The sequence below is a fragment of the Triticum aestivum genome, chromosome 6A (assembly GCF_018294505.1).
Source record: "Triticum aestivum cultivar Chinese Spring chromosome 6A, IWGSC CS RefSeq v2.1, whole genome shotgun sequence".
Classification (NCBI taxonomy): Eukaryota; Viridiplantae; Streptophyta; class Magnoliopsida; order Poales; family Poaceae; genus Triticum; species Triticum aestivum.
Window position 1 is genome coordinate 593577029 of NC_057809.1, and position 17212 is coordinate 593594240.

The following is a 17212-nucleotide window of genomic DNA, read 5'->3' on the forward strand; positions in this document are numbered from 1 at the left end:
TCCCATGTGCATTCCTATCCTATTCTGGTGTTTTTCCTCCTATCCCTGCATTTTTAGAATCATGCAAGCCAAATGATCCCTTACAAAATTACTTCAGTTACAGGTAGGTGTCGAAGAAAACTTTGTGTGGTTTGTCCTACTCCTACTGCGACGTCGGCCACCTCACCTGAGCTGCTCCATCGACAGAAGCATCCACCAAACCATACATCACAACTCCTGACCATCTTTCGTTGCCTCAGATCTCCTTCCCTGCCGCTGGCACCCACCGCAATGACATCACCATCATCGACTCAGCAGATAAACCTGAGGAGTACACGAGTCCACAAGAGAGATCACACTCTTTTGTTTCTGCTTATGTTATGCATTGCTTAATATTGCCTGCTACTTTGTTGTCCTGTTCACCTCTTAGACTCCAAGTCAGGTCCAAATTGATGTTCAAACTTGAGTTCTAAATTAGTTGTGGGGCACATATCGAGGAAACAATGAATAGTATCTCTGTCTAATATCTAGTTCACCTAGGGTATGCCTATGTTGTTCATCTTGGGTCGGAAACAAATAGTAAAGCAATCATCATCTGTTTTTTATTAAGTTAAAGCAATCATTAGCCTGCTATCATTATTTTTGGATCCACTTACCATTACTCTAGATTTCTGCATGCTCTCCTTACATAATCTCACTATATTTTTTTGTATGCATGTCAGATATTGTACAAAGTCATGATGAACATGTAGAGAAAAAGAGAAGAGTTTTGCGCGGCAATACAATGTCATGCAGACATCGCTCCATGGTGGGTTCAATGGCAAACCCTCCCCCCTCTCCAGATTGTAATCCAAAGGAAGATATCTGTTGTGAGGCGGATTCAAACGCTGCTGACCACTCCTATTTACCCCCCAAGGTGTTTGCTCTAACTTGGCATGATGATGTTAGTCATATCATGCATATGTTGCCTTGCAATGCCTACTTTTGACATCATATATGTCATCTGCTTAGTTTAGACATGTTCTGTAATGCCACCTGTTTATTTTCAATATCATATATTGGAATTATGCAGTCTCATGTCTTTTAGCCAGCCATAATATATGTGAAATGTGCAATGCCATCCTGTTTAACCAGGAATCATATATTTGAATGATATCTAGCCCATCCTTTTCTTCATTAAATTTCCATTTGTCGACAATGTTTGTACATTAAACTACTCTTCCTGTGAATCAGCCATTTGAGTGGGTGATGGAAAATCTGGAGTCAAAACAAGGCCTTCAGAGCCGATAGTGCTGCCTGTCGAAGCAGATCTCTTGCTGCATCCCGATAGCTCCTCAGAGATGGATCCAGAGACAAATGACCAGTCCTATTCCCCCAATGAGGTGTATGCTCTAATTTGGCATGGTTCTACTGCTCATATCATGCATATGGTGTCTTGCATTGCATAGTTTAGACATCATATACACAATATTCAACACAATGTTCCTTAGTTCAGACATCATATATGCGAATGCCCTCCGCTTAGTATATAAATCACATATGTGAATTAAATCATGTGATCCTGGTTACTTAGATAACATGTATGTGAATTACCTCATGCGATCCTATTTAGTTAGTCATCATATCTTTGAATTATGTTATGCTATGCTATCCAGTTTAGATAGACATCATATATGTGAAATTATGTCATGCTATCCGTTTTAGTTAAACAATATACATGTCAATTATTTAATGCCCTCTTTTTTCCACACTATCTATTGCATCTGTCTCTAATACAATGTCTGACCATTCAATTATGTTTCCTGTTTATCAACCATTTGAATTGGAGCGGGTGATGGAAGTATCTAGCGGAGTAAAAACACGATCTTCAAATAAAACAGTGCTACCTCTTGGTGGAGATAGCACCCCGGTTGTACATGCACGAGAACCAGCCCTACCATACATAACCCAGATTCTCGCAGATTTTACCCCTACTGGGATGGACAGAGAACCAGCTTCACCCAATCTAACCCGAACCCCAGCAGATAGTAACCCAGTTCCTGTTGACACAACACCATCTCCACCACAGAGCTCCCAAACAAGAGCAGTTAGTAAGGCAGCTCCAGTGCCCAAAGCGCCAGTACTACTATGGCGAACCCCAACTCCACCAGTTAGTACACCTATTCCTGTGGAGGAAGCACAACCAGCCATTCATAGTTTAGCATCTATCGCATTTGATGTTGTTAAATACTATGTGCATATCTTCCCATCATGGAAATATTATACTGAAGATGAAGGGAAATGCCAGTTGCAGGTATTTGTCCAGGAGTTATGTGTAAGTAATGTTATTCATGGCAATTACTTTGCTTTGTCCCATACATTCTACCTCCATGATGGTTATAATACAACAAATTTCCCATTTTTCTCTATAGAGAAGGACCGATTTGGAAACTCAAGATGAGGTAAGTTGTGCTAATACCTCTGCTATCTTCAAGAATGCTTGGGGGCAGTATCGAAATCACCTGAAGAAAATGTACTTCACTGGCAAAGAAACTCATCAAATTCCCTTACGTTCTCCTGAGACACATTTATTGGACGATGACCGGGAACGCCTTGTTCTGTACTAGTCTGAAACCAAGAATGTGGTAAGGTCTATGAGCTCATTTTATTTTAAGTACTACATGTTTGCGTCTTACTGTACTTTGTTCATGTAGAACAAGTGGTTAAACCTGAAGAACAACTGTTCTCCTTTAAGATTCCATTGCTATCATGCATACTACTTTGCTCTTGTATCACTGTATTTACTATTACAAACTTATTTTTAAATTGAACTATCCAATGGAAACTCCAATGGCACAACAGGTATGTTTACGCATGTTTCTTTAACAGGTTTGCTCTTATGAATAGCTCTATTGATTTCAATTTCAATTGTGTATACAATTGACTTCTCATATCTCATGCACATTACTAGCATCATAACAGGGCCAATAGTGTTGTTGTACATCTAGACCAGTGGCACCCATTCGAAATCTTGTTGTGCCGTTTAGTTTCCCACGCTTCGTATTATTTCAGTGCTGCTTTCTCTTGAACTGATATGATTTGAACCGTGTCTCTATTTTGATTTGGCAAGACAATGCAGTGACCATGGGATATAGATATATGTTTGTTTGATGCTTTTTATAATGTACTACTTGGGAATAGAAGACTTGGTAGTTTAATCTTGTCCACCTTACTAATGAACTGGTTCGTCAAAATGAGTTTCATATACTAGTACATGTTAAACCTGTTATGTGCCTGCTTGTTTGTTCTTTTAGAATGCTGATAGAATGTTGGAGAAGAGTGCCTTATTAAGCAATGATAAAGGAAGTATGTCAGATAAGGTTCATGATCATGAGACATCCTTGTTGGTCTCCAACAAAGCTGATAAAACAGCTAAGGAAAACTATCTTGAAGACAATGAGGCAACCCCAAAGTCCTGTCTTTGTTTACTGTTCGAGTTACTGGCCACTACCGCTTGCACAAGCTATTCAAACTCACTGTCTGAATCAGATCGGTTTCTTGAGTCTCAACTACAAGCTAAAAGGCATTGATCAGCTGTGTTGCAACAAGAAGCGGAAGGACTGCAGAAGTCCCTGGAGCATTCAGATGCATACTTTCTGGTGCAACAGCAAGTGTTGGAGGATTTTAGCGCCAAACAGGACAAAGCTAATAAGCTTGCTAAGCTTATTGCCAGCATGGTGGATACCTAGGATAACGTTTCTTGAGCTCTTCTGAAGTTGTTTCAGTTATGGACTTGTTTTGCTGCTGCGTTTATTTGCACTGGTGGCCAATTTTAATGGCCAGTGTATGTAATATGCTGATTTGTTCCCTATATTTGCACTGGTGGCGAACTTTGATGCCTAGTGGATGTAATATGTGTAATAGCCGTAATAGGATAGCGTTAGTTGCTTGCTTATTTATTTCCTTATTGTCTTGTTTAGTTGTCTGCTTGTAGTCACTGTAGTTCTTTTTCTGCATTTTTAGTGGCCACAATAACCTAGTCTTGGTAACTAGGCTACAATAATCATGGCAACACACAGACTGTTGTAACCATGGGCCTCCTGTGGGCCATAGGTTCCGTGGGCCTTCTACGGGCCGTAGGATCCATGGGCCTTTTACGGGCCGTAGGATCCATGGAGTTTATACGGGTCGTATGATCCATGGGCCTTTTATGGACCGTAGGATCCATTGGTCTTCTACAGCCGTAGGATCCATGGGCCTTCTACGGGGCATATAATTATTTCACCGGACATGGGTCGTACTATTCGTGGACCATAACGGGCCGTTAATAGGCCGTATTTGATAACGCTATGAAAACAACCCAATAGGTTAACGGGCCACAAACGGGCCAACTGTAACCACGGGCTGTATTTGGCCCACAAACAGAACAGGCGAGTAACGAACTATATCTAACCAAATTCTACAAATGAGCCCAAGAATAAATGGGCCCTGAGAAGGCCGAAAGATAACACAGGTTGGAAATGGCCCAATGGAATAATGGATCGTTAATGGATATAAAGGGGTACACTGTTCATTGCGGGCCAGATTCACAACGGGCCGTTAAAGGGAGAAAATTTACAAATGGTCTCGTATGGGCCGAAAGACATCATGGGCCATACATGGGCCGGAAGTTACAACGGGCTGGAATCATATTGGAAGGCCCAAATCAAGCTTCTAGGCTTAATTCGGAAAGGCCATAATGGGCCGTGAGTTAGTGGGCCGTAAATGGGCTATATACGAATAGGCCGTTAACAGGCTTTCCGTGGGCCGCCCCGTTACCTTTTGACCAAGTCAAACGGGCCGGCCTTTTCATCGGAATGGGCCTCTCTTGGGCCGTGCCACGTGTCGACGTACCATAGGCGCCTCCTGTCCAATGAATGGATGACATTTGTCCCAACGGTGAGCCAACACGTGTTTCCCCTGGCCAATGAGAATTTTACACATGGAAAATCCTCATTGGTTCGGGCCCAATAGCTTAACGTCATTCCGTTACGGTGGATGCCACGTGTTGGTCACCCTTGACGAAAGCACTTCCATGACGCGCGATTTATCGTCATGGAAGTGGACACTTCCGTGATGATAATTTTGGTAATGTCATGGAACACTTCTACGACAGCACAAGTATGACTATCTTGATTCTGTCATAAAATCGTCATGGATGTACATGCATGATAGAAAATGTGACCTACTGTGACAAACACGTATCATCACAGAACTGTCTTTTTTTTGTACTGCTTTCTAGGGGCCGCTACCAACCGTGCAGTTCGGATCGACCAAGCAGACTTGAACCTAAGGGGTCGCGCGCTTAAGGGAAGGAACCTATGAGGTCGAATCCAAGGACACTGGTCGGATGTGATCCGAGCTATATTCGGATTGTGGCCGAGTAGACTTACGGGCTTTAGGGTTCGTGCGAGGCCCAAGTGTTGAGCCCACGACGGACGCCTATATAAAGTGGATGTGCCGCACACTCATGCGATTGATCACTTCGGCACTGTCACTAGGGTTTGCATGTGTTGCGAATAGAAACCTCCACTCACCACCGGTTGTGTGATCGGACCTAGCAGTCCGCTGCACGACGTTCCTCCTGCATGCACGGATACCGTTACAGGCGGTGCACCTGCGCCGCTCCGGAGAACTTGTACGTGGGATCCGAGCACTGGCTGTTCGAAGGAGATCGGACGAGGAGCAGACGATCCACACGGACGCACTGCACCAAGTCTTCTTCCGCTGCACGGCACTACGCGTCTAGTGCTAACAAACTGTGATCCATCTCCCGTAGCATGTTCTTGGTTGTTCTGCGCGGAGGAAAATTTTAATTTGCAGTCGACGCACCCTACTGCTCAACCCAACACGCGCGACCACCCCAATGACCAGATATCCGAGGGCACTTCTCCGCCAACTGATCTGGCGGAGAGCGGAAGCGCATTGGAGGTTGCACCCCCTCCGATAATCAAAGATACCGGAGAGGTGTTGTCCCAAAGGACCCCACCCATGCCAAATACGGGTGGGTGAGTACAACAGCATGGCCGAAGCTAACGCTTCGGCCGCCAAAGACAAGGAGAAAGAGCTCGGGCAAGCCGAGCCCTCTCAGACGATGGTTCCAGGGCCTGAACGGCCCTCCGAAACACCGCAGCCGCCTCCCACCGAAGGGGGAGCCAGCGCCTGACCACTAGCACCGAACACTGGATGACGGGTCACGGCCGAATGGCCGGACATGATGGCGGTGGTTGTGAAAGGCTCCTCCATAGCTGCAGAACACCGCACCCTGATCGGTGTGGTCTTGCAAAGCATTTGGTCCATTAACAACAGACTGAAAGATGCATTTGGTGGCCTCTTAACAGGCTTTGGTAAACAAAGTAATGCTTTTTCTTTATAAGTAAGATTTGAGCAGTCCTTATATGTAGCAGTCCCCAAGACTTTGGCAGGTTGCAAAGAAACCTGGCAGAGGATCAAAATCTAGAAGATATTGGCTAAAGTGTCCTATTTGTTGTATGTTACAGGCTTCGACGCTGGCGGCTGCTGCCAATGCCGCAGTGTTGGTTGAGATCAATTGAAAGTTGCAGGGCTTCAATGAAGAGCTCAAGCTCATCAACAAGCAGCTTGGCGAAGTGCAAGGTTAGGTTGTTCAAGACACAGTACTTCGTGTAGTTGTCGTTAAGTAGACAGTTCGGGATGATCCCCTAATTAAGAAAATGATTGCCACCGGTGCCACGGAGGTCGAGAACCTCAGATCCTGATGGGGAACACAGTAATTTCAAAAAAATTCCTATGCACATGCAAGATCATGGTGATGCATAGCAACGGGAGGGGACAGTATCATCTACATACCCTTGTAGACCGTGAGCGGAAGCGTTATGACAAAGCGGTTGATGTAGTCGTACGTCTTCACGATCGACCGATCTAGCACCGAAGGTACGACACTGAAGGAAATATGCCCTAGAGGCAATAATAAAGTTATTATTTATTTCCTTATATCATGATAAATGTTTATTATTCATGCTAGAATTGTATTAACCGGAAACATAATAAATGTGTGAATACATAGACAAACAGAGTGTCACTAGTATGCCTCTACTTGACTAGCTCGTTAATCAAAGATGGTTATGTTTCCTAACCATAAACAAAGAGTTGTTATTTGATTAACGGGATCACATCATTAGGTGAATGATCTGATTGACATGACCCATTCCATTAGCTTAGCACCCGATCGTTTAGTATGTTGCTATTGCTTTCTTCATGACTTATACATGTTCCTATGACTATGAGATTATGCAACTCCCGTTTGTTGGAGGAACACTTTGTGTGCTACCAAATGTCACAACGTAAATGAGTGATTATAAAGGTGCTCTACAGGTGTCTCCAAAGGTACATGTTGGGTTGGCGTATTTCGAGATTAGGATTTGTCACTCCGATTGTCGGAGAGGTATCTCTGGGCCCTCTCGGTAATACACATCACATAAGCCTTGCAAGCATTGCAACTAATGAGTTAGTTGTGAGATGATGTATTACGGAACGAGTAAAGAGACTTGCCGGTAACGAGATTGAACTAGGTATGGGATACCGACGATCGAATCTCGGGCAAGTAACATACCGATGACAAAGGGAACAACGTATGTTGTTATGCGGTCTGACCGATAAAAGATCTTCGTAGAATATGTAGGAGCCAATATGAGCATCCAGGTTCCGCTATTGGTTATTGACCGGAGACGTGTCTCGGTCATGTCTACATTGTTCTCGAACCCGTAGGGTCCGCACACTTAAGGTTTCGATGACAGTTATATTATGAGTTTATGAGTTTTGATGTACCGAAGTTAGTTCAGAGTCCCAGATGTGATCACGGACATGACGAGGAGTCTCGAAATGGTCGAGACATAAAGATTGATATATTGGACGGCTATAATCGGACATCGGAAGTGTTCCGGGGAAGTTTCGGATAAAACGGGAGCACCGGGGGGTTACCGGAACCCCCCGAGGGGTTAACGGGCCTCATGGGCCTAAAGTGGAGAAGAGGAGGGGCTGCCAGGGCAGGCCGCGCGCCCCCTCTCCCCCTAGTCCGAATTTGACAAGGAGGGAGGGGCGGCGCCCCCCCTTTTCTTCTCTCCTTCCCCCTCTCCTACTTGGACAAGGAAAGGGAGGGGAGTCCTACTCCCGGTAGGAGTAGGACTCCTCCTGCGCGCCTCCTACTAGGGCCGGCCGCACCCTCCTTGGATCCTTTATATACGGAGGCAAGGGGCACCCCTAGACACACAAGCTGATCCACGTGATCATATTCTTAGCCGTGTGCGGTGCCCCCTTCCACCATAGTCCTCGATAATATTGTAGCGGTGCTTAGGCGAAGCCCTGCGATAGTAGTGAATCAAGATCGTCACCACGCCGTCGTGCTGACGGAACTCTTCCCCGACACTTTCCTAGACCGGAGTCCGGGGATCGTCATCGAGCTGAACATGTGCTAGAACTCGGAGGTGCCGTAGTTTCGGTGCTTGATCGGTCGGGCCATGAAGACGTACGACTACATCAACCAAGTTAACGCTTCCGTTGTCGATCTACAAGGGTACGTAGATCACACTCCCCCCCTCTCGTTGCTATGCATCACCATGATCTTGCGTGTGCGTAGGAATTTTTTTGAAATTACTACGAAACCCAACAGTGGCATCCGAGCCTAGGTTATATATGTTGATGTTATATGCACGAGTAGAACAAAAGTGAGTTGTGGGCAATATAAGTCATACTGCTTACCAGCATGTCATACTTTGGTTCGGCGGTATTGTTGGACGAAGCGGCCCGGACCGACATTACGCGTACGCTTACGCGAGACCGGTTCTCCCGACGTGCTTTGCACATAGGTGGCTTGCAGGTGACAGTTTCTCCAACTTTAGTTGAACCGAGTGTGGCTACGCCCGGTCCTTGCGAAGGTTAAAACAGCACCAACTTGACAAACTATCGTTGTGGTTTCGATGCGTAGGTAAGATTGGTTCTTGCTTAAGCCCGTAGCAGCCACGTAAAACTTGCAACAACAAAGTAGAGGACGTCTAACTTGTTTTTGCAGGGCATGTTGTGATGTGATATGGTCAAGACATGATGTTAAATTTTATTGTATGAGATGATCATGTTTTGTAACCGAGTTATCGGCAACTGGTAGGAGCCATATGGTTGTCGCTTTATTGTATGCAATGCAACTCGCGCTATAATGCTTTACTTTATCACTAAGCGGTAGCAATAGTCGTGGAAGCATAAGATTGGCGAGACGACAACGATGCTACGATGGTGATCAAGGTGTCGCGCCGGTGATGATGGTGATCATGACGGTACTTCAGAGATGGAGATCACAAGTACAAGAAGATGATGGCCATATCATATCACTTATATTGATTGCATGTGATGTTTATCTTTTATGCATCTTATCTTGCTTTGATTGACGGTAGCATTATAAAGATGATCTCTCACTAATTATCAAGAAGTGTTCTCCCTGAGTATGCACCGTTGCGAAAGTTCTTCGTGCTGAGACACCACGTGATGATCGGGTGTGATAGGCTCTATGTTCAAATACAACGGGTGCAAAACAGTTGCACACGCAGAATACTCAGGTTATACTTGACGAGCCAAGCATATACAGATATGGCCTCGGGGCACAGAGACTGAAAGGTCGAGCGTGAATCATATAGTAGATATGATCAACATAGTGATGTTCACCAATGAAACTACTCCATCTCACGTGATGATCGGACATGGTTTAGTTGATTTGGATCACGGAATCACTTAGAAGATTAGAGGGATGTCTATCTAAGTGGGAGTTCTTTAAATATGATTAATTGAACCTAAATTTACCATGAACTTAGTACCTGATAGTATCTTGCTTGTTTATGTTTGATTGTAGATAGATGGCCCGTGCTGTTGTTCCGTTGAATTTTAATGCGTTCCTTGAGAAAGCAAAGTTGAAAGATGATGGTAGCAATTACACGGACTGGGTCCGTAACTTGAGGATTATCCTCATTGCTGCACAGAAGAATTACGTCTTGGAAGCACCGCTGGGTGCCAGGCCTGCTGCTGGAGCAACACCAGATGTTATGAACGTCTGGTAGAGCAAAGCTGATGACTACTCAATAGTTCACTGTGCCATGCTTTACGGCTTAGAATCGGGACTTCAACGACGTTTTGAACATCATGGAGCATATGAGATGTTCCAGGAGTTGAAGTTAATATTTCAAGCAAATGCCCGGATTGAGAGATATGAAGTCTCCAATAAATTCTATAGCTGCAAGATGGAGGAGAACAGTTCTGTCAGTGAGCATATACTCAAAATGTCTGGGTATAATAATCACTTGATTCAATTGGGAGTTAATCTTCCAGATGATTGCGTCATTGACAGAATTCTCCAATCACTGCCACCAAGCTACAAGAGCTTCATGATGAACTATAATATGCAAGGGATGAATAATACTATTCCCGAGCTCTTCGCAATGCTGAAAGCTGCGGAGGTAGAAATCAAGAAGGAGCATCAAGTGTTGATGGTCAACAAGACCACTAGTTTCAAGAAAAAGGGCAAAGGGAAGAAGAAGGGGAACTTCGAAAAGAACAACAAGCAAGTTGCTACTCAAGAGAAGAAACCCAAACCTGGACCTAAGCCTGAAACTGAGTGCTTCTACTGCAAGCAGACTGGTCACTGGAAGCGGAACTGCCCCAAGTATTTGGCGGATAAGAAGGATGGCAAGGTGAACGAAGGTATATGTGATATACATGTTATTGATGTGTACCTTACTAATGCTCGCAGTAGCACCTGGGTATTTGATACTGGTTCTGTTGCTAATATTTGCAACTCGAAACAGGGACTACAGATTAAGCGAAGATTGGCTAAGGACGAGGTGACGATGCGCGTGGGAAACGGTTCCAAAGTCGATGTGATCGCAGTCGGCATGCTACCTCTACATCTACCTTCGGGATTAATATTAGACCTAAATAATTGTTATTTGGTGCCAGCGTTAAGCATGAACATTATATCTGGATCTTGTTTGATGTGAGACGGTTATTCATTTAAATCTGAGAATAATGGTTGTTCTATTTATATGAGTAATATCTTTTATGGTCATGCACCCTTAAAGAGTGGTCTATTTTTATTGAATCTCGATAGTAGTGACACACATATTCATAGTGTTGAAGCCAAAAGATGCAGAGTTGATAATGATAGTGCAACTTATTTATGGCACTGTCGTTTAGGTCATATCGGTGTAAAGCGCATGAAGAAACTCCATACTGATGGACTTTTGGAACCACTTGATTATGAATCACTTGGTACTTGCGAACCGTGCCTCATGGGCAAGATGACCAAAACACCGTTCTCCGGTACTATGGAGAGAGCAACAGATTTGTTGGAAATCATACATACAGATGTATGTGGTCCGATGAATATTGAGGCTCGTAGCGGATATCGTTATTTTCTCACCTTCATAGATGACTTAAGCAGATATGGGTATATCTACTTAATGAAACACAAGTCTGAAACATTTGAAAAGTTCAAAGAATTTCAGAGTGAAGTAGAAAATCATCGTAACAAGAAAATAAAATTTCTACGATCTGATCGTGAAGGAGAATATTTGAGTTACGAGTTTGGTGTACATTTGAAAAATTGTGGAATAGTTTCGCAACTCACGCCACCTGGAACACCACAGCGTAATGGTGTGTCCGAACGTCGTAATCGTACTTTACTAGATATGGTGCGATCTATGATGTCTCTTACTGATTTACCGCTATCATTTTGGGATACACTCTAGAGACGGCTGCATTCACATTAAATAGGGCACCATCAAAATCCGCTGAGATGACGCCTTATGAACCGTGGTTTGGCAAGAATCCAAAGTTGTCGTTTCTGAAAGTTTGGGGTTGCGATGCTTATGCGAAAAAGCTTCAACCTGATAAGCTCGAACCCAAATCGGAGAAATGTGTCTTCATAGGATATCCAAAGGAAACTATTGAATACACCTTCTATCATAGATCTGAAGGCAAGACTTTTGTTGCTAAATTCGGAAACTTTCTGGAGAAGGAGTTTCTCTCGAAAGAAGTGAGTGGGAGGAAAGTAGAACTTGACGAGGTAACTGTACCTGCTCCCTTATTGGAAAGTAGTGCATCACAGAAAACTGTTTCAGTGACACCTACACTAGTTAGTGAGGAAGCTAATGATGATGATCATGAAACTTCAGAACAAGATACTACTGAACCTCGTAGATCAACCAGAGTGAGATCCGCGCCAGAGTGGTACGGTAATCCTGTTCTGGAAGTCATGCTACTAGATCATGATGAACCTACGAACTATGAAGAAGCGATGGTGATCCCAGATTCCGCAAAATGGCTTGAAGCCATGAAATCTGAGATGGGATCCATGTATGAGAACAAAGTATGGACTTTGGTTGACTTGCCCGATGATCGGCAAGCAATTGAGAATAAATGGATCTTCAAGAAGAAGACTGACGCTGACGGTAATATTACTGTCTACAAAGCTCGACTTGTCGCAAAAGGTTTTCGGCAAGTTCAAGGGATTGACTACGATGAGACCTTCTCACCCGTAGCGATGCTTAAGTCTGTCCGAATCATGTTAACAATTTCCGCATTTTATGATTATGAAATTTGGCAGATGGATGTCAAAACTGCATTCCTGAATGGATTTCTGGAAGAAGAGTTGTATATGATGCAACCAGAAGGTTTTGTCGATCCAAAGGGAGCTAACAAAGTGTGCAAGATCCAGCGATCCATTTATGGACTCGTGCAAGCCTCTCAGAGTTGGAATAAACGCTTTGATAGTGTGATCAAAGCATTTGGTTTTATATAGACTTTTGGAGAAGCCTGTATTTACAAGAAAGTGAGTGGGAGCTCTGTAGCATTTCTGATATTATATGTGGATGACATATTACTAATTGGAAATGATATAGAATTTCTGGATAGCATAAAAGGATACTTGAATGAGAGTTTTTCAATGAAAGACCTCGGTGAAGCTGCTTACATATTAGGCATTAAGATCTATAGAGATAGATCAAGACGCTTAATTGGACTTTCACAAAGCACATACCTTGACAAAGTTTTGAAGAAGTTCAAAATGGATCAAGCAAAGAAAGGGTTCTTGCCTGTGTTACAAGGTGTGAAGTTGAGTAAGACTCAATGCCCGACCACTGCAGAAGATAGAGAGAAAATGAAAGATGTTCCCTATGCTTCAGCCATAGGCTCTATCATGTATGCAATGCTGTGTACTAGACCTGATGTGTGCCTTGCTATAAGTCTAGCAGGGGGGTACCAAAGTGATCCAGGAGTGGATCACTGGACAACGGTCAAGTACATCCTGAAATACCTGAAAAGGACTAAGGATATGTTTCTCATATATGGAGGTGACAAAGAGCTCATCGTAAAAGGTTACGTTGATGCAAGCTTTCACACTAATCCGGACGATTCTAAAACGCAAACCGGATACGTGTTTACATTAAACGGCAGGGCTGTCAGTTGGTGCAGTTCTAAACAAAGCGTTGTAGCGGGATCTACATGTGAAGCGGAGTACATAGCTGCTTCGGAAGCAGCAAATGAAGGAGTCTGGATGAAGGAGTTCATATCCGATCTAGGTGTCATACCTAGTGCATCGGGTCCAATGAAAATCTTTTGTGACAATACTGGTGCAATTGCCTTGGCAAAGGAATCCAGATTTCACAAGAGAACCAAGCACATCAAAAGACGCTTCAATTCCATCCGGGATCTAGTCCAGGTGGGAGACATAGAGATTTGCAAGATACATACGGATCTGAATGTTGCAGACCCGTTGACTAAGCCTCTTCCACGAGCAAAGCATGATCAACACCAAGGCTCCATGGGTGTTAGAATCATTACTATGTAATCTAGATTATTGACTCTAGTGCAAGTGGGAGACTGAAGGAAATATGTCCTAGAGGCAATAATAAAGTTACTATTTATTTCCTTATATCATGATAAATGTTTATTATTCATGCTAGAATTGTATTAACCGGAAACATAATACATGTGTGAATACATAGAAAAACAGAGTGTCACTAGTATGCCTCTACTTGACTAGCTCGTTAATCAAAGATGGTTATGTTTCCTAACCATAAACAAAGAGTTGTTATTTGATTAACGGGATCACATCATTAGGTGAATGATCTGATTGACATGACCCATTCCATTAGCTTAGCACCCGATCATTTAGTATGTTGCTATTGCTTTCTTCATGACTTATACATGTTCCTATGACTATGAGATTATGCAACTCCCGTTTGCCGGAGGAACACTTTGTGTGCTATCGAACGTCACAACGTAAATGAGTGATTATAAAGGTGCTCTATAGGTGTCTCCAAAGGTACATGTTGGGTTGGCGTATTTTGAGATTAGGATTTGTCACTCCGATTGTCGGAGAGGTATCTCTGGGCCCTCTCAGTAATACACATCACATAAGCCTTGCAAGCATTGCAACTAATGAGTTAGTCGTGAGATGATGTATTACGGAATGAGTAAAGAGACTTGCCGGTAACGAGATTGAACTAGGTATGGGATACCGACGATCGAATCTCAGGCAAGTAACATACCGATGACAAAGGGAACAACGTATGTTGTTATGCGGTCTGACCAATAAAAGATCTTCGTAGAATATGTAGGAGCCAATATGAGCATCCAGGTTCCGCTATTGGTTATTGACCAGAGACGTGTCTCGGTCATGTCTACATTGTTCTCGAACCCGTAGGGTCCGCACGCTTAAGGTTTCGATGACAGTTATATTATGAGTTTATGAGTTTTGATGTACCGAAGTTAGTTCGGAGTCCCGGATGTGATCACGGACATGACGAGGAGTCTCGAAATGGTTGAGACATAAAGATTGATATATTGGACGGCTATATTCGGACACCGGAAGTGTTCCTGGGAAGTTTCGGATAAAACTGGAGCACCGGGGGGTTACCGGAACCCCCCGGGGGGTTAATGGGCCTCATGGGCCTAAAGTGGAGAAGAGGAGGGGCTGCCAGGGCAGGCCGCGCGCCCCCTCTCCCCCTAGTCCGAATTGGACAAGGAGGGAGGGGCGGCGCCCCCCTTTTCTTCTCTCCTTCCCCCTCTCCTACTTGGACAAGGAAAGGGAGGGGAGTCCTACTCCCGGTAGGAGTAGGACTCCTCCTGCGCGCCTCCTACTAGGGCCGGCCGCACCCCCCTTGGATCCTTTATATACGGAGGCAAGGGGCACCCCTAGACACACAAGTTGATCCACGTGATCATATTCTTAGCCGTGTGTGGTGCCCCCTTCCACCATAGTCCTCGATAATATTGTAGCGGTGCTTAGGCGAAGCCCTGCGACAGTAGTACATCAAGATCGTCACCACGCCGTCGTGCTGACGGAACTCTTTCCCGACACTTTGCTGGATCGGAGTCCGGGGATCGTCATTGAGCTGAACGTGTGCTAGAACTCGGAGGTGCCGTAGTTTCGGTGCTTGATCGGTCGGGCCATGAAGACGTACGACTACATCAACCAAGTTAACGCTTCCGTTGTCGATCTACAAGGGTACGTAGATCACACTCCCCCCCCCTCTCATTGCTATGCATCACCACGATCTTGCGTGTGCGTAGGAAATTTTCTGAAATTACTACGAAACCCAACAGACACCTCCGTGATCTGCACACGTTTGGCTCAGTGACATCCCGCGAACTCACGATCCAGTAGAGCTTCGAGGGAGAGCTTCGTCAACACGACGGCATGATGATGGTGATGATGTTGCTACCGGAATAGGGCTTCGCCTAAGCACCGCTATGATATAACCGAGGTGGATTATGGTGGAGGGAGGCACCGCACATGGCTAAGAGATAAATGATCAACTTGTGTGTCCATGGGGTTCCCCCTCCCCCGTATATAAAGTAGTGGAGGAGGGGGAGGGGGCGGCCTCTCTAGGCGTGCCCAAGGGAGTCCTACTCCCACCGGGAGTAGGATTCCCCCTTCCCTTTTTTGGTTTTAGGAGAGAAGGAAGGAGGAGGAAGAAGGAAGGAAAGGGGGCCGGCCCCCTTCCCAATTCGGACTGGGCTTGGGAGGCGCACCCCCTTCCTTTGCTTCTTCTCCCTCTCTTCATCTAAGTCCCAACAAGGCTCATACACCTCCCGGGGGGTTCCGGTAACCCCCAGTGCTCCGGTACACTCCTGATTTCACCGAAAACCATTCCGATGTCCAAACATAGGCTTCCAATATATCGATCTTTATGTCTCGACCATTTTGAGACTCCTCGTCATGTTCGTGATCAAATCCAGGACTCCGAACTACCTTCGGTACATCAAAACACATAAACTTGTAATACCGATCGTCACCGAATGTTAAGCGTGCGGACACCGCGGGTTCCACAACTATGTAGACATGACCGAGATATGTCTCCGGTCGATAACCAATAGCGGAACCGGGATGCTCATATTGGCTCCTACATATTCTACGAAGATCTTTATCGGTCAAACCGCATAATGGTATACATTGTTCCCTTTGTCATCGGTATGTTACTTGCCCGAGATTCGATCGTCGGTATCCCAATACCTAGTTCAATCTCATTACCGGAAAGTCTCTTTACTCGTTCCATAATGCTACATCCCATAACTAACTCATTAGCTACATTGCTTGCAAGGCTTATAGTGATGTACATTACCGAGAGGGCCTAGAGATACCTCTCCAACAATCAGAGTGACAAATCCCAATCTTGATCCATGCCAACTTAACAAACACCATCGGAGACACCTGTAGAGCACCTTTATAATCACCCAGTTACGTTGTGAAGTTTGGTAGCACACAAAGTGTTCCTATGGTATTCGGGAGTTACATGATCTCATAGTCATAGGAACATGTGTAGTTATGGAGAAAGCAATAGCAACAAACTAAATGATCACCGTGCTATGCTAACGGATGGGTCAAGTCAATCACACCATTCTCTAATGATGTGATCCCGTTAATCAAATGACAAGTCATGTCTATGGTTAGGAAACATAACCATCATTGATTCAACAAGCTAGTCAAGTAGAGGCAAACTAGTGACACTCTGTTTGTCTATGTATTCACACATGTACTAAGTTTCCGGTTAATACAATTCTAGCATGAATGATAAAAATTTATCATAATATAAGGAAATATAAATAACAACTTTATTATTGCCTCTAGGGCATATTTCCTTCAGTCTCCCACTTGCACTAGAGTCGATAATCTAGATTACATTGTAATGATTCA